Source organism: Leuresthes tenuis, unplaced genomic scaffold (assembly GCF_036924035.1).
Source record: "Leuresthes tenuis unplaced genomic scaffold, fLeuTen1.0.hap1 SCAF_12, whole genome shotgun sequence".
In the NCBI taxonomy this organism is placed as follows: domain Eukaryota; kingdom Metazoa; phylum Chordata; class Actinopteri; order Atheriniformes; family Atherinopsidae; genus Leuresthes; species Leuresthes tenuis.
In genome coordinates this window covers 10784971-10807479 of record NW_027325366.1, presented here as the reverse complement: position 1 = coordinate 10807479, position 22509 = coordinate 10784971, and the positions used below count along the sequence as shown (strand labels likewise).

General features: G+C 43.9%; 7 non-coding genes across 7 annotated transcripts; 2 read left to right on the top strand and 5 right to left on the bottom strand.

Moving 5' to 3' along the window:
* Positions 1-514: 514 nt before the first annotated feature.
* On the bottom strand, positions 515-628 carry LOC140265932 (U5 spliceosomal RNA). The gene has a single exon (XR_011906612.1). It is a non-coding gene; the product is annotated as a U5 spliceosomal RNA (small nuclear RNA).
* Positions 629-15964: 15336 nt separating this feature from the next.
* LOC140265794 (U5 spliceosomal RNA) lies at positions 15965-16078 on the top strand. Its single transcript, XR_011906486.1, has one exon. It is a non-coding gene; the product is annotated as a U5 spliceosomal RNA (small nuclear RNA).
* Positions 16079-16394: 316 nt separating this feature from the next.
* On the top strand, positions 16395-16585 carry LOC140320473 (U2 spliceosomal RNA). The gene has a single exon (XR_011918320.1). It is a non-coding gene; the product is annotated as a U2 spliceosomal RNA (small nuclear RNA).
* A 2324-nt stretch (positions 16586-18909) lies between these two features.
* LOC140320405 (U2 spliceosomal RNA) lies at positions 18910-19100 on the bottom strand. Its single transcript, XR_011918257.1, has one exon. It is a non-coding gene; the product is annotated as a U2 spliceosomal RNA (small nuclear RNA).
* Positions 19101-19416: 316 nt separating this feature from the next.
* On the bottom strand, positions 19417-19530 carry LOC140266011 (U5 spliceosomal RNA). Its single transcript, XR_011906684.1, has one exon. It is a non-coding gene; the product is annotated as a U5 spliceosomal RNA (small nuclear RNA).
* A 2287-nt stretch (positions 19531-21817) lies between these two features.
* LOC140320598 (U2 spliceosomal RNA) lies at positions 21818-22001 on the bottom strand. The gene has a single exon (XR_011918431.1). It is a non-coding gene; the product is annotated as a U2 spliceosomal RNA (small nuclear RNA).
* A 308-nt stretch (positions 22002-22309) lies between these two features.
* Positions 22310-22423, bottom strand: LOC140265977 (U5 spliceosomal RNA). Its single transcript, XR_011906653.1, has one exon. It is a non-coding gene; the product is annotated as a U5 spliceosomal RNA (small nuclear RNA).
* Between the last annotated feature and the right edge of the window lie 86 nt (positions 22424-22509).

Genomic DNA, 22509 nt, shown 5'->3' with positions numbered 1-22509 from the left:
AACCTCTTCACTTTGTTCACCAACTGCCACCTTTGGTCCTTCTCTTTGTTGGCTTGACTGTGGCTTTACCGTCTTTAATTTGTTGGCAAAAGATTTAGGGCAATCTCTGAAGAGGTGATTTAATTCTCCACAGAGATTACATTTCCTGCCATTTGGACACTCTCCAAAAGTTTGCCCAATTTCTCTGCTCTTCCCACATAACACCTTGGTACAAGCCTCAACCAGGTGCCCATGCTCACCACACTTGCGGCAGAACTTGGGCTGCCCCTGGTAGTGGATGTAACCTCGGTTTTCAAGGTGGCCAGAGTGTCGCCCACCCGCTGCACTGAGCACTCTTCAGCCCTTTTAAATGGTATAACTTTGCACTCCCGCACGCTGCAGCAAGCACCATTCAAGCAACAACTTTGCACTCCAGCTTCGAACATCGGCACAGTCGCAACAAGTAAGGCGACTCTACTCAGAGAAGTCACTCTGCACAGTAAGAAGATTTCTTTTGCACAGACAGAAAGGGCTTCACCCGCAAAGGTAAAGCCTGCCAAAAATAGAAACAACTCATTAGTGCTGCTCTCCACAGAAATCTTTAGTAAAAGGCGAAAGACTTGTACGTTATGAAGAGAAACCAGAGTACGATTATCCGTCACTGCGGGAGCAGGGCATCAGGCTAGTTGGCATAGCCACCTTCCCCATGGTGAGCTTTGCTTGGTTGAGACGCTTGCTCCCCCCCCCCCCCCCTTGCTCCTCGGCTGACCAACTAGGAACAATCGGGCCCTATTCGATGGCTGCCTTGTCTTTTACTCCGTGCAAAAGACAAGGCAGCAACAAAAACACCACGAGAATCCCGTATTGAGGCTTTGTTCTGATCGCTCATTCGGTGTCGCGTTTCTTTCAAGCAATTCTCCCGGTTAGCCCACACTCGGCTCGCTCCCATAGCCGTGTTAAAGTCTACTTCGCATTCACTCTCTTTTCTAAGCAGACTCTTGGGATTTTATCTATAAAATGAATTCCTTCACTCAAACTATGTGAAAACTGATTTGTCCTTAATATTTACCATGTCTAGAAAGATTTTTAAAAAAAAAACAACGTTGTACTTTGCAGTAAAAGAAAGAGCAAATCTAAAGTTTCAGGAATCCGAGAATAAGCTTACTTTCATGAGTTCTTCACGATTTCGGATTTTGCTATAAAATGAATTCCTTCACTCAAACTAAATTAAAACTGCTAAACCGCTAATCTGTTATATGTAAGGCAGATATCAAATTCACCGAAATAAGATCAAAGGGTATTCGGCCAATCGAGCTGTAGCAGCTTCGGTAAAAGAGTATAAGTTGAAGAGTTTGTGAATAAAGGTGTGCGCACACATAGTGTGCTGTACGAAAATAGGCAGGGAGCAATGCCGGCTGGGGTATATGTTCTTGTATGTTGTCTGACTGTTTGATTTGAATGTGTTGTGTAAGTGTCATTTTGAATGTTACATGTTTGGGCTTTGACACGCTTCACTGTGGTTGTTAACTGTGTGGTGTGTCCTGAAATGTTATATGTTTGGGCTGTGTGACATGCTTAATGCTTGTCAGTAGCTACCCACTTATTCATATATAGCAACTGACAACATAAGAAGTCCGGACATACTTTGATAGTAGTTGTAGAAGTATTCTTATTGATAATAGATCACTAATTCATAGTGATAGAACAGTAGATGAACAGGTGCTTGCACATGTCTCACGAAAATAAAATGGGTGTATGATTGCTGACGGCAGAGCAATACTGCCAAACTTATGAGTTCTTGTGGCAAACTTGATTCAGTGTCTTGACGTGTATACGCTGTTTCGCTGACTTGATTGTCACAAGAAACAAAGTGTGTTTGATAAGATCCGACCATTTTATTACGGGAGGATCAGTATGTATGGATTCTGATGTGACTGATAAACCCATTCGTATCTTAAGCATAATCTAATACGTGAGACAACGCCCTGGCACACGATAAAAAAAAAAAAAGAGAGAGAGCGGTTTTGTGTCTCCACAGTCCATAATGTAGAAAAGAGAGAAAAAAGCCTTTCTGATTTGGTGTGTGTGCTCATAGTGCAGAGTGTAGAGAAAAGAAAGCCGTTTTGGTGTCACGGGTGTTGTGACTTACACACACACATTTCTAAATTGAGAAAGGAAATTATTTTAGAGGAAGCACTAGAGTTTAGATCCCACATTTGTTGATAGGCATTCATTTATTTCTTCACTTCTGATGAAGTTTCAACAATAAACAACAAACTTTGTATTATGAGAAAGAACCAGACTCATTCTTCAGGAATCCGAAAATAAGCTCTATTTTATGAGTTATGCACGAATTCGGATTCTCCTATAAAACGAATTCATTAACTCCAACCAAGTTAAGACTGCTTTGTCCTTCATATTTATTCATGTCTAATCAAGTTTCAACGATAAACAACGTTGTACTTTGTAGAATGAGAAAGAACTTCTTCAGCAATAAGCATCTCTCGACATATGACGAAATACAGATTTTGCTATAAAATTAATTCCTTCTATCAGCCTGACTTAAAACTGTTTGTCCTCCTTATTTATCCACTTCAAATCAAGTTTCAACAATTAAAAAAAATTTGTAATTTGAGAAAGAACAACTTAATCTTCAGCAATCAGTACAAAAAGAGGTGCAAATGCCAACCATACATACCTAAAAGGTGGAGCGGAAGTATTCAGCTGCAAGTAGGTGTGAATGTTTGTAAAAAGCGGGTAAGAAAAGGTTCGAATGCCCGACTATATATTAACAAAAGCGGGAGGAGAGGTCTTCGGATGAGAGTGGGTGAGAATTTCCAACCATAATCTATAAAATACGGTGAAAAAAAATATGTGAATGCCTCATAGAACACTAAAAGCGGAAGTGTTCGGCTGCAAGAAGGTGTGAATGTCCGACTATATTTGGTGAAAAGCAGGTGAAGCAAGGTCTGAATGCCCAACCTTACATCATCAAAAGTGAGATCAGAGGTGTTTGGCTGCAAGAAGGCCATAGTTTGCCAAAAGCGGGTAAGGTGCGAATGACCGACTAAATATCAACAAAAGTGGGGGCGGAGGTCTTCGGATGCAAGTGGGTGTGAATATCCCACCATACAAGTATGGTGGAGAGGAAGCTGTGAATGGCCGACCATAGTAAAAGGCGGGTGAGAGAAGGTGCGAATGTCAAACCATACATAATCAAAACAGGGAGCGGAGGTGTTCTTCTGTAAGAAGGTGTGAATGTCCAACCATAGTTGGTAAAAAGCGGGTAAGAAAAGGTTAAAATACCCGACTGTACACAATCAATAGTGGGAGCGGAGTTGTTCGGCTACTAAAAGGTGTGAAAGTCCGACCATGGTTTGTAAAAAGCGGGTAAGAAAAGGTGCGAATGCCCGACAATGTATGATCAAAAGAGGGAGTGGAGGTTTTCGGCTGCAAGAAGGTCTGAATGTCCAACCATAATTTGTAAAAACCGGGGAAGAAAAGGCTCGAAAGCCCGACTATACACCATCAAAAGTGGGAGCGGAGGTGTTCAGCTGCAAGACGGTCTGAATGTCCATCAATAATTGCTAGAAAACATGAAAGAAAATTTTCGAATATCAAACTGCACATGATCATAAGCGGGAGAGGAGGTGTTCAGCTGCAAGAAGGTGTGAATGTCTACCCATAATTACTGAAAAATGGGTAAGAAAAGGTGCGAATGCCTAACCATACATCATCAAAAGAGGGAGCGGAGGTGTTCCGCTGTAAGACGGTGTGAATGTCCGACCATAGATGGTACAAAGCGGGTAAGAAAAGGTTAAATTACCCGACTGTACACAATCAAAAGAGGGAGCGGAGTTGTTCAGCTAAGAGAAGGTGTGAAAGTCCGACCTTGGTTTGTAAAAAGCGGGTAAGAAAAGGTTCGTATGCCCGAATATACACCATCAAAAGCGGAAGCGGAGGTGTTCGGCTGCAAGATATTGTGAACGTCCGACCAAAGTTTGTAAAAAGCAGTTAAGAAAAGGTTCGAATATCTAACCAAACATAATCAAAAGCGGGAGCGGAGGTGTTCTGCTGTAAGAAGGTGTGAATGTCCAACCATAGTTGGTAAAAAGCGGGTAAGAAAAGGTTAAAATACCCGACTGTACACAATCAATAGCGGGAGCGGAGTTGTTCGGCTACTAAAAGGTGTGAAAGTCCGACCATGGTTTGTAAAAAGCGGGTAAGAAAAGGTGCGAATGCCCGACAATGTATGATCAAAAGAGGGAGTGGAGGTTTTCGGCTGCAAGAAGGTCTGAATGTCCAACCATAATTTGTAAAAACCGGGGAAGAAAAGGCTCGAAAGCCCGACTATACACCATCAAAAGTGGGAGCGGAGGTGTTCAGCTGCAAGACGGTCTGAATGTCCATCAATAATTGCTAGAAAACATGAAAGAAAATTTTCGAAAATCAAACCACACATGATTATAAGTGGGAGCGGAGGTGTTCAGCTGCAAGAAGGTGTGAATGTCCACCCATAATACCTGAAAAATGGGTAAAAAAAAGGTGCAAATGCCCAACCATACATCATCAAAAGCAGGAGTGCATGTGTTCGGCTACAAGAAGGTGTGAACGTCCAACCAAAGTTTGTAAAAAGCAGTTAAGAAAAGGTTCGAATATCCAACCATACATAATCAAAAGCGGGAGCAGAGCTGTTCGACTGCAAGTAGGTGTGAATGTCAGATCATAATTTGCAAAAAGCTGATGAGAAAGGGTGAGAATGCCCGACTATACACCATCAAATGCGGGAGCGGAGTTGTTCGGCTGTGAGTAGGTGTGAATCTCCGACCATAATTGCTGAAAAATGTGTTAGAAAGGGTAAGAATGCCGGTCCATACATCATCAAAAGCGAGAGAGGTTGTGTTCGACTGCAAGTAGGTGTGAATGTCCAGCCATAATTACTCACAAACGGGTAAGAAAAGGTAGTATTGCCAGACCATATATGATCAAAACAGGGAGCGGAGGTGGTTCAGCTGCAAGAAGGTTTGAATGTCCGACTAAAGTTCAAATATATTAACAAAAGCGGGAGGAGAGGTCTTCGGATGAGAGTGGTTGAAAATTTCCAACCATAATGTATAAAATGCGGTGAAAAAAAGGTGTGATAGAACACTAAAAGGTGGAGCGGAAGTGTTCGGCTGCAAGAAGGTGTGAATGTCCGACTATATTTGGTGAAAAGCAGGTGAAGCAAGGTCTGAATGCCCAACCTTACATCATCAAAAGCGAGATCAGAGGTGTTTGGCTGCAAGAAGGCCATAGTTTGCCAAAAGCGGGTAAGGTGCGAATGTCCGACTAAATATCAACAAAATTTGGGGCGGAGGTCTTCGGATGCAAGTGGGTGTGAATGTCCGACTATATTTGGTGAAAAGCAGGTGAAGCAAGGTCTGAATGCCCAACCTTACATCATCAAAAGCGAGATCAGAGGTGTTTGGCTGCAAGAAGGCCATAGTTTGCCAAAAGCGGGTAAGGTGCGAATGACCGACTAAATATCAACAAAAGTGGGGGCGGAGGTCTTCGGATGCAGGTGGGTGTGAATATCCCACCATACAAGTATGGTGGAGAGGAAGCTGTGAATGGCCGACCATAGTAAAAGGCGGGTGAGAGAAGGTGCCAATGTCAAACCATACATAATCAAAACAGGGAGCGGAGGTGTTCTGCTGTAAGAAGGTGTGAATGTCCAACCATAGTTGGTAAAAAGCGGGTAAGAAAAGGTTCAAATACCCGACTGTACACAATCAATAGCGGGAGCGGAGTTGTTCGGCTACTAAAAGGTGTGAAAGTCCGACCATGGTTTGTAAAAAGCGGGTAAGAAAAGGTGCGAATGCCCGAATATACACCATCAAAAGCGGAAGCGGAGGTGTTCGGCTGCAAGATATTGTGAACGTCCGACCAAAGTTTGTAAAAAGCAGTTAAGAAAAGGTTCGAATATCCAACCATACATAATCAAAAGCGGGAGCAGAGCTGTTCAGCTGCAAGACGGTCTGAATGTCCATCAATAATTGCTAGAAAACATGAAAGAAAATTTTCGAATATCAAACTGCACATGATCATAAGCGGGAGAGGAGGTGTTCAGCTGCAAGAAGGTGTGAATGTCTACCCATAATTACTGAAAAATGGGTAAGAAAAGGTGCGAATGCCTAACCATACATCATCAAAAGAGGGAGCGGAGGTGTTCCGCTGTAAGACGGTGTGAATGTCCGACCATAGATGGTAAAAAGCGGGTAAGAAAAGGTTAAATTACCCGACTGTACACAATCAAAAGAGGGAGCGGAGTTGTTCAGCTAAGAGAAGGTGTGAAAGTCCGACCTTGGTTTGTAAAAAGCGGGTAAGAAAAGGTTCGTATGCCCGAATATACACCATCAAAAGCGGAAGCGGAGGTGTTCGGCTGCAAGATATTGTGAACGTCCGACCAAAGTTTGTAAAAAGCAGTTAAGAAAAGGTTCGAATATCTAACCAAACATAATCAAAAGCGGGAGCAGAGCTGTTCGACTGGAAGTAGGTGTGAATGTCAGATCATAATTTGCAAAAAGCTGATGAGAAAGGGTGAGAATGCCCGACTATACACCATCAAATGCGGTAGCGGAGTTATTCGGCTGTGAGTAGGTGTGAATCTCCAACCATAATTGCTGAAAATTGTGTTAGAAAAGGTAAAAATGCCGGTCTATACATCATCAAAATCGGGAGAGGTGGTGTTCAGCTGCAAGGAGGTCTAAATGTCCATCAATAATTGCTAGAAAACATGAAAGAAAATTTTCGAAAATAAAACCACACATGATCATAAGTGGGAGAGGAGGTGTTCAGCTGCAAGAAAGTGTGAATGTCCACCCATAATACCTGAAAAATGGGTAAAAAAAAGGTGCGAATGCCCAACCATACATCATCAAAAGCAGGAGTGCATGTGTTCGGCTACAAGAAGGTGTGAACGTCCAACCAAAGTTTGTAAAAAGCAGTTAAGAAAAGGTTCGAATATCCAACCAAACATAATCAAAAGCGGGAGCAGAGCTGTTCGACTGCAAGTAGGTGTGAATGTCAGATCATAATTTGCAAAAAGCTGATGAGAAAGGGTGAGAATGCCCGACTATACACCATCAAATGCGGGAGCGGAGTTGTTCGGCTGTGAGTAGGTGTGAATCTCCGACCATAATTGCTGAAAAATGTGTTAGAAAAGGTAAGAATGCCGGTCCATACATCATCAAAAGCGAGAGAGGTCGTGTTCGGCTGCAAGTGGGTGTGACTGTTCGACTAAAGTTTGTAAAAAGTGGGTAAGACAAGGTGCGAATGCCTGACAATGTATGATCAAAAGCGGGAGCGGAGGTGTTCAGCTGCAAGAAGGTCTACATGTCCATCAATAATTGCTAGAAAACATGAAAGAAACTTTTCGAAAATCAAACCGCACATGATCATAAGTGGAATAGGAGGTGTTCAGCTGCAAGGTGTGAATGTCCACCCATAATTCCTGAAAAATGGGCAAAAAAAAGGTGTGAATGCCCAACCATACATCATCAAAAGCAGGAGTGGAAGTTTTCGGCTACAAGAAAGTGTGAACGTCCAACCAAAATATGTAAAAAGCAGTTAAGAAAAGGTTCGAATATCCAACCAAACATAATCAAAAGCGGGAGCAGAGCTTTTCGACTGCAAGTAGGTGTGAATGTCAGATCATAATTTGCAAAAAGCTGATGAGAAAGGGTGAGAATGCCCGACTATACATCATCAAATGCGGGAGCGGAGTTGTTCGGCTGTGAGTAGGTGTGAATCTCCGACCATAATTGCTGAAAAATGTGTTAGAAAAGGTAAAAATGCCGGTCCATACATCATCAAAAGCGAGAGAGGTTGTGTTCGGCTGCAAGTAGGTGTGAATGTCCAGCCATAATTACTCACAAATGGGTAAGAAAAGGTAGTATTGCCAGACCATATATGATCAAAACAGGGAGCGGAGGTGGTTCAGCTGCAAGAAGGTTTGAATGTCCGACTAAAGTTCAAATATATTAAAGAAAGCGGGAGGAGAGGTCTTCGGATGAGAGTGGTTGAAAATTTCCGACCATAATGTATAAAATGCGGTGAAAAAAAGGTGTGATAGAACACTAAAAGGTGGAGCGGAAGTGTTCGGCTGCAAGAAGGTGTGAATGTCCGACTATATTTGGTGAAAAGCAGGTGAAGCAAGGTCTGAATGCCCAACCTTACATCATCAAAAGCGAGATCAGAGGTGTTTGGCTGCAAGAAGGCCATAGTTTGCCAAAAGCGGGTAAGGTGCGAATGTCCGACTAAATATCAACAAAATTTGGGGCAGAGGTCTTCGGATGCAAGTGGGTGTGAATATCCAACCATACAAGTATGGTGGAGAGGAAGCTGTGAATAGCCGACCATAGTTTGGAAAAAGCGGGTAAGAAAAGGTTTGAATACCCGACTATACACCATCAAAAGAGGGAGCGGAGGTGTTCCGCTGTACGAAGGTGTGAATGTCCGACCATAGTTGGTAAAAAGCAGGTAAGAAAAGGTTAAAATACCCGACTGTACACAATCAATAGCGGGAGCGGATGTGTTCGGCTACAAGAAGGTGTGAATGTCCCACCATAGTTTGTAAAAAGCGGGTAAGAAAAGGTTCGAATGCCCGACTATACACCATCAAAAACGGGAGAAGAGGTGTTCCGCTGTAAGACGGTGTGAATGTCCGACCATAGTTGTTAAAAAGCGGGTAAGAAAAGGTTAAAATACCCGACTGTACACTATCAATAGCGGGAGCGGAGTTGTTCGGCTACAAGAAGGTGTGAAAGTCCGACCATGGTTTGTAAAAACCGGGAAGAAAAGGCTCGAAAGCCCGACTATACACCATCAAAAAGAAGGTTTGAATGTCCATCAATAATTGCTTTAAAACAAAAAAGTAAATTTTCGAATATCAAACCATACATGATCATAAGCGGGAGAGGAGGTGTTCCGCTGTAAGACGGTGTGAATGTCCGACCATAGTTGGTAAAAAGCGGGTAAGAAAAGGTTAAAATACCCGACTGTACACAATCAATAGCGGGAGCGGAGTTGTTCGGCTACTAAAAGGTGTGAAAGTCCGACCCTGGTTTGTAAAAAGCGGGTAAGAAAAGGTTCAAATGCCCGAACATACACCATCAAAAGAGGGAGCGGAGGTGTTCCGCTGTAAGACGGTGTGAATGTCCGATCATATTTGGTAAAAAGCGGGTAAGAAAAGGTTAAAATACCCGACTGTACACAATCAAAAGAGGGAGCGGAGTTGTTCAGCTAAGAGAAGGTGTGAAAGTCCACCCATGGTTTGTAAAAAGCGGGTAAGAAAAGGTTCGTAAGCCCGAATATACACTATCAAAACCGGAAGCTTAGGTGTTCGGCTGCAAGAAGGTGTGAACGTCCGACCAAAGTTTGTAAAAAGCAGTTAAGAAAAGGTTTGAATATCCAACCGAACATAATCAAAAGCGGGAGCAGAGCTGTTCGACTGCAAGTAGGTGTGAATGTCAGATCATAATTGCTGAAAAATGTGATAGAAAAGACTAGAATGCCGGACAATACATCATCAAAAGCGGGAGAGGTGGTTTTTCGGCTGCAAGTAGGTGTGAATGTCCAGCCAGAATTACTCACAAACGGGGGAAGAAAAGGTAGTATTTCCAGACCACACATGATCAAAACAGGGAATGGAGGTGGTTCAGCTGCAAGGTGTGAATGTCTGACTAAATTTTGTAAAAACCGTGTAAGACAAGGGGCGAATGCCCGACAATGTATGATCAAAAGAGGGAGCGGAGGTTTTCGGCTGCAAGGTCTGAATGTCCAACCATAATTTGTAAAAATCGGGGAAGAAAAGGCTCGAAAGCCCGACTATACACCATCAAAAGCGGGAGCAGAGGTGTTCAGGTGCAAGAAGGTCTGAATGTCCACCCATAATTACTGAAAAATGGGTAAGAAAAGGTGCGAAAGCCCAACCGCACATGATCATAAGTGGATGAGAAGGTGTTCGACTGCAAGTAGGTGTGAATGTAAGATCATAATTTGTAAAAAGCGGGTAAGAAAAGGTAAGAATGCCCAACCATAAATTATCAAAAGCGGCAGCAGAGTTTCGGCTGGTATTTATCAATGTCTAGATAGATTTCAACAAAAAACAACGTTGTACTTTGCAGTAAAAGAAAGTGCAAATCAAAAGTTTTAGGAATCCGAGAATAAGCTTATTTTCATGAGTTCTGCACGATTTCGGATTTTATGTATAAAATGAATTTCTTCACGCAAACTAAGTTAACACTGCTTTGTCCTTCATATGTACCCATTTCTACATATATTTCAAGCATAAACTTCCTCATATTACCCTGAATGAGAACGAGCCACACTTGTGATTAAGCCATACCTCCCTTTTGAGGAGTTCTGCATGATTTGGGATTTTATGTATAAAATGAATTCCTTCACTCAAACTAAGTTAACACTGCTTTGTCCTTCATATGTACCCATTTATACATATATTTCAAGCATAAACTTCCTCATACTACCCTGAATGAGAACGAGCCACACTTGTGATTAAGCCATACGCCCCTTTTGAGGAGTTCTGCATGATTTGGGATTTTATCTATAAAATCAATTCCTTCACTCAAACTATGTTAAAACGGCTTTTACCTTCATATTTATCAATGTCTCGATAGATTTAAACAAAAAAACAACGTTGTACTTTGCAGTAAAAGAAAGAGCCAATCAAAAGTTTTAGGAATCCGAGAATAAGCTTATTTTCATGAGTTCTGCACGATTTCGGATTTTATGTCTAAAATGAATTCATTCACTCAAACCAAGTTAAAACTGCTTTTTCCTTCATATTTATCAATGTCTAGATCGACTTCAACAAAGAACAACATTGTATTTTGCAGTAGAAGAAAGAGCAACACTGAAGGATCAGGAATCTGAGAATAAGCTTATTTTCTTATGGGCAAGTGGGAACTGCTTTGTCCTTCATATTTATCAATGTGTAGATGGATTTCAACTTCTTCTACTGCAAAGTCCAATGTTTTTCTTTGTTGAAGTCGATCTAGACATTGATGAATATGGAAGGACAAAGCAGTTTTAACTTGGTTTGAGCAAAGCAATTCATTTTATAGCAAAATCCGAAATCGTGCAGAACTCATGAAAGCAGGCTTATATTCCTGAAACTTTAGATTTGCTCTTTCTTTTACTGCAAAGTACAACGTTGTTTTTTTTTTAAATATTTCTAGACATAGTAAATATGAAGGACAAATCAGTTTTAACATAGTTTGAGTGAAGTAATGCATTTTATAAGCAAAATCCCAAATCATGCAGAACTCACGAAATGCTTTTTCTCGCTTTTCACTGCTTTTTACAAACTTTGGTCGGACGTTCACACCTTCTTGCATCCGAACACCTCCGCTTTTGATGATGTATATTCGGGCATTCGAACCTTTTTTTACCCGCTTTTTACAAACCATTGTCGGACTTTCACACCTTCTTGCAGCCGAACACCACCTCTCCCGCTTTTGATGATGTATGGTCCCGTATTCTTACCTTTTCTAACACATTTTTCAGCAATTATGGTCGGACATTCACACCTACTCACAGCTGGACACCTCCGCTCCCGCTTTTGATCATACAATGTCGGGACATCACTCCTTGTCTTACCAGCTTTTTACAAACTTTAGTCGAACATTCACACCTTCTTGCAGCTGAACACCTCCGCTCCCGCTTTTGATGATGTATAGTCGGGCTTTCGAGCCTTTTCTTACCCGGTTTTTACAAATTATGGTTGGACATTCAGACCTTGCAGCCGAACACCTCCGCTCTCTCTTTTGATCATACATTGTTGGGCATTCGCACCTTGTCTTACCCACTTTTTACAAACTATAGTCAGACATTCACACCTTGCAGCTGAACCTCCGCTCCCTGTTTTGATCATGTATGGTCTGGCAATACTACCTTTTCTTCCCCCGTTTGTGAGTAATTATGGCTGGACATTCACACCTACTTGCCGTCAAACAGCTCTGCTCCCGCTTTTGATTATGTTTGGTTGGATATTCGAACCTTTTCTTAACTGCTTTTTACAAACCATGGTCGGACTTTCACACCTTCTTGTAGCCGAACAACTCCGCTCCCGCTATTGATTGTGTACAGTCGGGTATTTTAACCTTTTCTTACCCGCTTTTTACCAACTATGGTCGGACATTCACACCGTCTTACAGCGGAAGACCTCCGCTCCCGCTTTTTATGGTGTATAGTCGGGCATTCGAACCTTTTCTTACCCGCTATTTACAAACTATGGTAGGACATTCAAACCTTCGTGTATCCGAAAACCTCCGCTCTCTCTTTTGATCATACATTGTCGGACATTCGCACCTTTTCTTACCCGCTTTTTACAAACCATGGTCGGACTGTCACACCTTCTTGTAGCCGAACACATCCGCTCCCGCTATTGATTGTGTACAGTCGGGTATTTTAACCTTTTCTTACCCGCTTTTTACCAAGTATGGTCGGACATTCACACCTTCGTACAGCGGAACACCTCCGCTCCCTCTTTTGATGGTGTATGTTCGGGCATTCAAACCTTTTCTTACCCGCTTTTTCCAAACTATGGTCGGCCATTCACAGCTTCCTCTCCACCATACTTGTATGGTGGGATATTCACACCCACTTGCATCCGAAAACCCCCGCCCCAAATTTTGTTGATATTTAGTTGGACATTCGCACCTTACCCGCTTTTGGCAAACTATGGCCTTCTTGCAGCCAAACAACTCTGATCTTGCTTTTGATGATGTAAGGTTGGGCATTCAGACCTTGCTTCACCTGCTTTTCACCAAATATAGTCGGACATTCACACCTTCTTGCAGCCGAACACTTCCGCTCCACCTTTTATCTATCACACCTTTTTTTTCACCGCATTTTATACATTATGGTTGGAAATTTTCAACCACTTTCATCCGAAGACCTCTCCTCCCGCTTTTGTTAATATATTTGAACTTTAGTTTGACATTCAAACCTTCTTGCAGCTGAACCACCTCCGCTCCCTGTTTTGATCATATATGGTCTGGCAATACTACCCTTTCTTACCCGTTTGTGAGTAATTATGGCTGGACATTCACACCTACTTGCAGCCGAACACAACCTCTCTCGCTTTTGATGATGTATGGACCGGCATTTTTACCTTTTCTAACACATTTTTCAGCAATTATGGTCGGAGATTCACACCTACTCACAGCCGAACAACTCCGCTCCCGCATTTGATGGTGTATAGTCGGGCATTCTCACCCTTTCTCATCAGCTTTTTGCAAATTATGATCTGACATTCACACCTACTTGCAGTCGAACAGCTCTGCTCCCGCTTTTGATTATGTTTGGTTGGATATTCGAACCTTTTCTTAACTTCTTTTTACATATTTTGGTCGGACATTCACACCTTCTTACAGCGGAACACCTCCGCTCCCTCCTTTGATGGTGTATGTTCGGGCATTCGAACCTTTTCTTACCCGCTTTTTACAAACTATGGTCAGACATTCACACCTTCTTGCAGCCGAACACTTCCGCTCTACCTTTTAGTGTTCTATGGGGTATTGACACCTTTTTTTTCACCGCATTTTATAGATTATGGTTGTAAATTCTCACCCACTCTTATCCGACGACCTCTCCTCCTGCTTTGGTTAATATATAGTCGGGCATTCGAACCTTTTCTTACCCGCTTTTTACAAATTATGGTCGAACATTCACACCTACTTGCAGCCGAACACCTCCGCTCCCACTTTTGATGGTGTATAGTCGGGCTTTCTAGCCTTTTCTTCCCCGGTTTTTACAAATTATGGTTGGACATTCAGACCTTGCAGCCGAAAACCTCCGCTCCCTCTTTTGATCATACATTGTCAGGCATTCGCACCTACTTGCAGCCGAATACTTCCGCTCCACCTTTTAGTGATGTATGGTTGGCATTTGCACCTTTTCTTACCCTTTCTTACCCTACTGATTGCTTAAGATTAAGTTGTTCTTTCTCAAACTACAACATTTTTTTAATTGTTGAAACTTGATTTGAAGTGGATAAATAAGGAGGACAAACAGTTTTAAGTCAGGCTGATAGAAGGAATTAATTTTATAGCAAAATCTGTATTTCGTCATATGTCGAGAGATGCTTATTGCTGAAGAAGTTCTTTCTCATTCTACAAAGTACAACGTTGTTTATCGTTGAAACTTGATTAGACATGAATAAATATGAAGGACAAAGCAGTCTTAACTTGGTTAGAGTTAAGGAATTCGTTTTATAGGAGAATCCGAATTCGTGCATAACTCGTAAAATAGAGCTTATTTTCGGATTCCTGAAGAATGAGTCTGGTTCTTTCTCATAATACAAAGTTTGTTGTTTATTGTTGAAACTTCATCAGAAGTGAAGAAATAAATGAATGCCTATCAACAAATGTGGGATCTAAACTCTAGTGCTTCCTCTAAAATAATTTCCTTTCTCAATTCAGAAATGTGTGTGTGTAAGTCACAACACCCGTGACACCAAAACGGCTTTCTTTTCTCTACACTCTGCACTGTGAGCACACACACCAAATCAGAAAGGCTTTTTTCTCTCTTTTCTACATTATGGACTGTGGGGACACAAAACCGCTCTCTCTTTTTTTTTTTATCGTGTGCCAGGGCGTTGTCTCACGTATTAGATTGTGCTTAAGATACGAATGGGTTTGTCACATCAGAATCCATACATACTGATCCTCCCGTAATAAAATGGTCGGATCTTATCAAACACACTTTGTTTCTTGTGACAATCAAGTCAGCGAAACAGCGTATACACGTCAAGACACTGAATCAAGTTTGCCACAAGAACTCATAAGTTTGGCAGTATTGCTCTGCCGTCAGCAATCATACATCCATTTTATTTTCGTGAGACATGTGCAGGCACCTGTTCATCTACTGTTCTATCACTATGAATTAGTTTATCTATTATCAATAAGGATACTTCTACAACTACTCTATCAAAGTATGTCCGGACTTCTTACGTTGTCAGTTGCTATATATGAATAAGTGGGTAGCTACTGACAAGCATTAAGCATGTCACACAGCCCAAACATATAACATTTCAGGACACACCACACAGTTAACAACCACAGTGAAGCGTGTCAAAGCCCAAACATGTAACATTCAACAGGACACTTACACAACACATTCAAATCAAACAGTCAGACAACATACAAGAACATATACCCCAGCCGGCATTGCTCCCTGCCTATTTTCCTACAGCTCACTATGTGTGCGCACACCTTTATTCACAAACTCTTCAACTTATACTCTTTTACCGAAGCTGCTACAGCTCGATTGGCCGAATACCCTTAGATCCTATTTCGGTGAATTTGACATCTGCCTTACATGTAACAGATTAGCGGTTTAGCAGTTTTAATTTAGTTTGAGTGAAGGAATTCATTTTATAGCAAAATCCGAAATCGTGAAGAACTCATGAAAGTAAGCTTATTCTCGGATTCCTGAAACTTTAGATTTGCTATTTCTTTTACTGCAAAGTACGACGTTGTTTTTTTTGTTTAAATCTTTCAAGACATGGTAAATATGAAGGACAAAGCAGTTTTAACATAGTTTGAGTGAAGGAATTCATTTTATTGATAAAATCCCAAGAGTCTGCTGAGAAAAGAGAGTGAATGCGAAGTACACTTTAACACGGCTCTGGGAGCGAGCCGAGTGCGGGCTAACCGGGAGAATTGCTTGAAAGAAACGCGACACCGAATGAGCGGTCAGAACAAAGCCTCAATACGGTTTTCCCGTGGTGTTTTTGTTGCTGCCTTGTCTTTTGCACAGAGTAAAAGACAAGGCAGCCATCGAATAGGGCCCGATTGTTCCTACTTGGTCAGCCGAGGAGCAAGGGGGGGGGGGGCAAGCGTCTCAACCAAGCAAAGCTCACCATGGGGAAGGTGGCTATGCCAACTAGCCTGATGCCCTGCTCCCGCAGTGACGGATAATCGTACTCTGGTTTCTCTTCATAACGTACAAGTCTTTCGCCTTTTACTAAAGACTTCTGTGGAGAGCAGCACTAATGAGTTGTTTCTATTTTTGGCAGGCTTTACCTTTGCGGGTGAAGCCCTTTCTGTCTGTGCAAAAGAAATCTTGTTACTGTGCAGAGTGACTTCTCTGAGTAGAGTCGCCTTACTTGTTGCGACTGTGCCGATGTTCGAAGCTGGAGTGCAAAGTTGTTGCTTGAATGGTGCTTGCTGGAGCGTGCGGGAGTGCAAAGTTATACCATTTAAAAGGGCTGAAGAGTGCTCAGTGCAGCAGGTGGGCGGAGGTGCAAAGTGACACTCTGGCCACCTATGGCCATAAAAAGAACAGGGGTGTTAGCGGACAAGTGCGCATTGTGCCAGGAAGGGCCCTCGGACGTGAACCAGTGGACAGTTGTCGCTTCTCGGCCTTTTGGCTAAGATCAAGTGTAGTATCTGTTCTTATCAGTTTAATATCTGATATGTCCTCTATACGCGGACTACATATTAAATGGATTTTTAGCAATAGGAGTTGAAAAAGTAGCTTGCTCCGTTCACTCCAAGCATTGACCCCGTACTGCAGTGCCGCTGGGAACGGTGCGCTCTTCTCTACTCTTGTGAAAAAGCAAACAGCGGTGCAGGATGCAAGTATCAGGGAGCCCAAGATGAAACTTTCTTTTAGTCTGCTGAGAAAAGAGAGTGAATGCGGGTTGAGTGGGGTGGGGCGGGATGGGTACCTTCTGGGGGTACAGTAGCTCCCAGAATATGGTCGCTGCAGGCCCCGAGCCTGGTGGACATCAGGCCCTCCTGTCCTGTGTTGGCTCCCTTTTAAAAAGTACAGAACTTAGAACAGGTCTAGTCCCTGGCTTTCGGCAGAACTGTCTTCTTTACTTTTTTTTTTTTTTCCCCTTATCGTGTTCAGCATTATGGCAGCAGAATTGTAGTCTGAATACTTTTGATGCCAAACAGATTTGCTTTGCCAAGGGAAGTTTTATAAATGTAAAGCTCCCCTTGATGCCCATTTATTTATTTCTGTTTACAATATATGACATGTAATAGAACTGAACCGGACCGGGGGACAAGGAAAGAAGAAGAGGAAAGAAGAGAAAAACAGAACATACATCGCATACAACACAGCTGTGGATATAGATGACCTGAGACGACATGATAATACATCAACTGCTTAGCGACCATGCTACTGGACTAATGAATGTGGTTGTGTGTGTGTGAGAACATGCAACACCCATGGCACAGGACCTACATGATAACCGTGCTTAGTTATTGTAGTGTATAAGCGTACAGGGCCACAATCCACAGCCCCCCAAGCAATCAGAAGCAGGCAGAGAGGGCCACAAGACCCAGGCCACCAGCAGCCCCCACAGAGCACAGAACCCAGGAAGCCCACCGCAGGGGCAACCACGCATCCACCCAGAAGACTGCAGAGGAAGCCCCCGGAAAGAGCCCCCATAAGCATAGGGCAGAGGCCCTCCGGGAGCCAGGGGCAACAGCCCACCGACGTCGCCAGGCCCCAGCCGCCCAGACATGGGCCGTGCACTGGATCCGGGCCCCAGGAGCCCGAGCGCCCCCAAACCCCCCGGCAGAGGCCCCACCCAATACCCAGGAGGACCAAGCGCCCCAGACAGCCACACAGTGGGTCAGCGCCTGCCCCAGCACCCCTGGCCAAGTGCCCTGGGAGTCAAGACGTGCCCACAGGTGGGTGAAGTCGCGAGCAGCGGAGAGAGGCCACGCCGCCCCCCCCATCGGGAGAAGCACAGGCAGGCCAGGCGACAGCAAGTCCAAGATCCAGGCCCAATCATTACCACACACACTTTCATGTCCCATACATCCACACGTCCTCCCTCCCTCGACTCCGCTGGGGTGTAGTGCAGCGGGCACACCAGGGGGCCAGCAGCCCCCCAGCCACCACAGACCCCAAACCAGCAGAACAATTAATTAATCCTCCTGGCCCCTCCCGCCCCGAGCAGCAACCAGGAAGCAGGGGTGTGCGAAGAAGACCCCTCCCCTCACCCTTCTGGCTCTTCAATATTTTCTAATAGTGAGCAATTAAAATTGAGGGGCAGCCAAACTTGTAGAACTGGGAGCGTGGCCCTCTGGGCAGCCTACATACCCAAAGAGCCCCGCCCACCAGATGCCACTCAGTGTAACCACCCCCCAAGACCTAATGTGTGTGTGTGAGTGTGTTTGATAAGTAGTAATGTCTAAGGTGTAATTAAAACAGGGGTGGGAACTGCAGAGTGCAACTACTGCAGAGTCCACTACACCCCACCGAACACACACGCCCCCAAAACCCTTCATGTGTGAGTGTGTGCTGTGTACAGGAGCCAGAAGGGAGAGGGGTATGGGGATATACACTGGGGGCAGCCAGGGACTGGCTGCAATAGGCATCCCCGCTACCAGGGAGCCAACACAGGACAGGAGGGCCTGATGTCCACCAGGCTCGGGGCCTGCAGCGACCATATTCTGGGAGCTACTGTACCCCCAGAAGGTACCCATCCCGCCCCACCCCACTCAACCCAACCCCACTCCGGAGGACCTCTACAAAAAACAAACAAACAACAACAAAAAACAAACAAACAAACCACCCGGTCACACCAGTCGCAGCAGCCCGGGCCTGAGACCCACCATCACCCAGGCCCCCCCTCAACAGGTGCGCTCTTGTGAAAAAGCAAACAGCGGCAGCAACAAAAACACAACGGGAACACCGTATTGAGGCTTTGTTCTGACCGCTCATTTGGTATGGCGTTTATTTCAAGCAATTCTCCCGGTTAGCCCGCACTCGGCTCGCTCCCAGAGCTGTGTTAAAGTCTACTTCGCATTCACTCTCTTTTCTCAGCAGACTAAAAGAAAGTTTCATCTTGGGCTCCCTGAAACTTGCATCCTGCACCGCTGTTTGCTTTTTCACAAGAGTAGAGAAGAGCGCACCGTTCCCAGCGGCACTGCAGTACGGGGTCAATGCTTGGAGTGAACGGAGCAAGCTACTTTTTCAACTCCTATTGCTAAAAATCCATTTAATATGTAGTCCTCGTATAGAGGACATATCAGATATTAAACTGATAAGAACAGATACTACACTTGATCTTAGCCAAAAGGCCGAGAAGCGACAACTGTCCACTGGTTCACGTCCGAGGGCCCTTCCTGGCACAATGCGCACTTTTCCGCTAACACCCCTGTTCTTTTTATGGCCATAGGTGGCCAGAGTGTCACTTTGCACCTCCGCCCACCTGCTGCACTGAGCACTCTTCAGCCCTTTTAAATGGTATAACTTTGCACTCCCGCACGCTCCAGCAAGCACCATTCAAGCAACAACTTTGCACTCCAGCTTCGAACATCGGCACAGTCGCAACAAGTAAGGCGACTCTACTCAGAGAAGTCACTCTGCACAGTAACAAGATTTCTTTTGCACAGACAGAAAGGGCTTCACCCGCAAAGGTAAAGCCTGCCAAAAATAGAAACAACTCATTAGTGCTGCTCTCCACAGATGTCTTTAGTAAAAGGCGAAAGACTTGTACGTTATGAAGAGAAACCAGAGTACGATTATCCGTCACTGCGGGAGCAGGGCATCAGGCTAGTTGGCATAGCCACCTGCCCCATGGTGAGCTTTGCTTGGTTGAGACGCTTGCTCCCCCCCCCCCCCCCCCCCCCCCCTTGCTCCTCGGCTGACCAAGTAGGAACAATCGGGCCCTATTCGATGGCTGCCTTGTCTTTTACTCTGTGCAAAAGACAAGGCAGCAACAAAAACACCACGAGAATCCCGTATTGAGGCTTTGTTCTGATCGCTCATTCGGTGTCGCGTTTCTTTCAAGCAATTCTCCCGGTTAGCCCACACTCGGCTCGCTCCCATAGCCGTGTTAAAGTCTACTTCGCATTCACTCTCTTTTCTCAGCAGACTCTTGGGATTTTATCAATAAAATGAATTCCTTCACTCAAACTATGTTAAAACTGCTTTGTCCTTCATATTTACCATGTCTTGAAAGATTTAAACAAAAAAAACAACGTTGTACTTTGCAGTAAAAGAAATAGCAAATCTAAAGTTTCAGGAATCCGAGAATAAGCTTACTTTCATGAGTTCTTCACGATTTCGGATTTTGCTATAAAATGAATTCCTTCACTCAAACTAAATTAAAACTGCTAAACCGCTAATCTGTTACATGTAAGGCAGATGTCAAATTCACCGAATTAGGATTATTCGGTATTCGGCCAATCGAGCTGTAGCAGCTTCGGTAAAAGAGTATAAGTTGAAGAGTTTGTGAATAAAGGTGTGCGCACACATAGTGAGCTGTAGGAAAATAGGCAGGGAGCAATGCCGGCTGGGGTATATGTTCTTGTATGTTGTCTGACTGTTTGATTTGAATGTGTTGTGTAAGTGTCCTGTTGAATGTTACATGTTTGGGCTTTGACACGCTTCACTGTGGTTGTTAACTGTGTGGTGTGTCCTGAAATGTTATATGTTTGGGCTGTGTGACATGCTTAATGCTTGTCAGTAGCTACCCACTTATTCATATATAGCAACTGACAACGTAAGAAGTCCGGACATACTTTGATAGAGTAGTTGTAGAAGTATCCTTATTGATAATAGATAAACTAATTCATAGTGATAGAACAGTAGATGAACAGGTGCCTACACATGTCTCACGAAAATAAAATGGATGTATGATTGCTGACGGCAGAGCAATACTGCCAAACTTATGAGTTCTTGTGGCAAACTTGATTCAGTGTCTTGACGTGTATACGCTGTTTCGCTGACTTGATTGTCACAAGAAACAAAGTGTGTTTGATAAGATCCGACCATTTTATTACGGGAGGATCAGTATGTATGGATTCTGATGTGACTGATAAACCCATTCGTATCGTAAGCACAATCTAATACGTGAGACAACGCCCTGGCACACAATCAAAAAAAAAAAAGAGAGAGCGGTTTTGTGTCCCCACAGTCCATAATGTAGAAAAGAGAGAAAAAAGCCTTTCTGATTTGGTGTGTGTGCTCATAGTGCAGAGTGTAGAGAAAAGAAAGCCGTTTTGGTGTCACGGGTGTTGTGACTTACACACACACATTTCTAAATTGAGAAAGGAAATTATTTTAGAGGAAGCACTAGAGTTTAGATCCCACATTTGTTGATAGGCATTCATTTATTTCTTCACTTCTGATAAAAATGATAAGACTGACCTAAAGAATTGGAGGCCCATAACACTTTTAAACTTTGACTGTAAACTTTTTAGCAAGGTTTTAACGACACGGATGTCCTCTGTTTTAGAGGAGGTAATTCACCCAGACCAGGCTTGTGCCATCTCAGAGAGACAACTCACCGACAGCCTCGTACTGATTCGAGACATCATTGATTACGCTAGAGACCGAAACACCCGGCTTGTCATCTTAAATTTAGACTTTGAAAAAGCTTTTGATCGGGTCTCGCATCAATATCTCTTTCAGGTGTTGCAGCCATCGAATAGGGCCCGATTGTTCCTACTTGGTGAGATTTGCTTGGTTGAGACGCTTGCTCCCCCCCCTTGCTCCTCGGCTGACCAAGTAGGAACAATCGGGCCCTATTCGATGGCTGCCTTGTCTTTTACTCTGTGCAAAAGACAAGGCAGCCACAAACACCACGGGAACACCGTATTGAGGCTTTGTTCTGACCACTCATTCGGTGTCGCGTTTCTTTCAAGCAATTCTCCCGGTTAGCCCACACTCGGCTCGCTCCCAGAGCTGTGTTAAAGTCTACTTTGCATTCACTCTCTTTTCTCAGCAGATTAAAAGAAAGTTTCATCTTGGGCTCCCTGAAACTTCCATCCTGCACCGCTGTTTGCTTTTTCACAAGAGCAGAGAAGAGCGCAACGTTCCCAGCGGCACTGCAGTACTGGGTCGATGCTTGGAGTGAACGGAGCAAGCTTCTTTTTCAACTCCTATTCTTAAAAATCCATTTAATATGTAGTCCTTGTATAGAGGACATATTAAACTGATAAGAACAGATACTACACTTGATCTTAGCCAAAAGGCCGAGAAGCGATAACGGTCCACTGTTTCAGGTCCGAGGGCCCTTGCTGGCACAATGCGCACTTGTAGCAGTGTTCTTTTTATGGCCATAGGTGGCCAGAGTGTCACGTTGCACCTCCGCCCACCCGCTGCACTGAGCACTCTTCATCCCTTTTAAATGGTATAACTTTGCACTCCCGCATGCTCCAGCAAGCACCATTCAAGCAACAACTTTGCACTCCAGCTTCGAACATCGGCACAATCGCAACAAGTAAGGCGACTCTACTCAGAGAAGTCACTCTGCACAGTAACAAGATTTCTTTTGCACAGACAGAAAGGGCTTCACCCGCAAAGGTAAAGCCTGCCAAAAATAGAAACAACTCATTAGTGCTGCTCTCCACGAAAGTCTTTAGTAAAAGGCGAAAGACTTGTATGTTATGAAGAGAAACCAGAGTACGATTATCCGTCACTGCGGGAGCAGGGCATCAGGCTAGTTGCCATAGCCACCTGCCCCATGGTGAGCGTTGCTTGGTTGAAACGCGT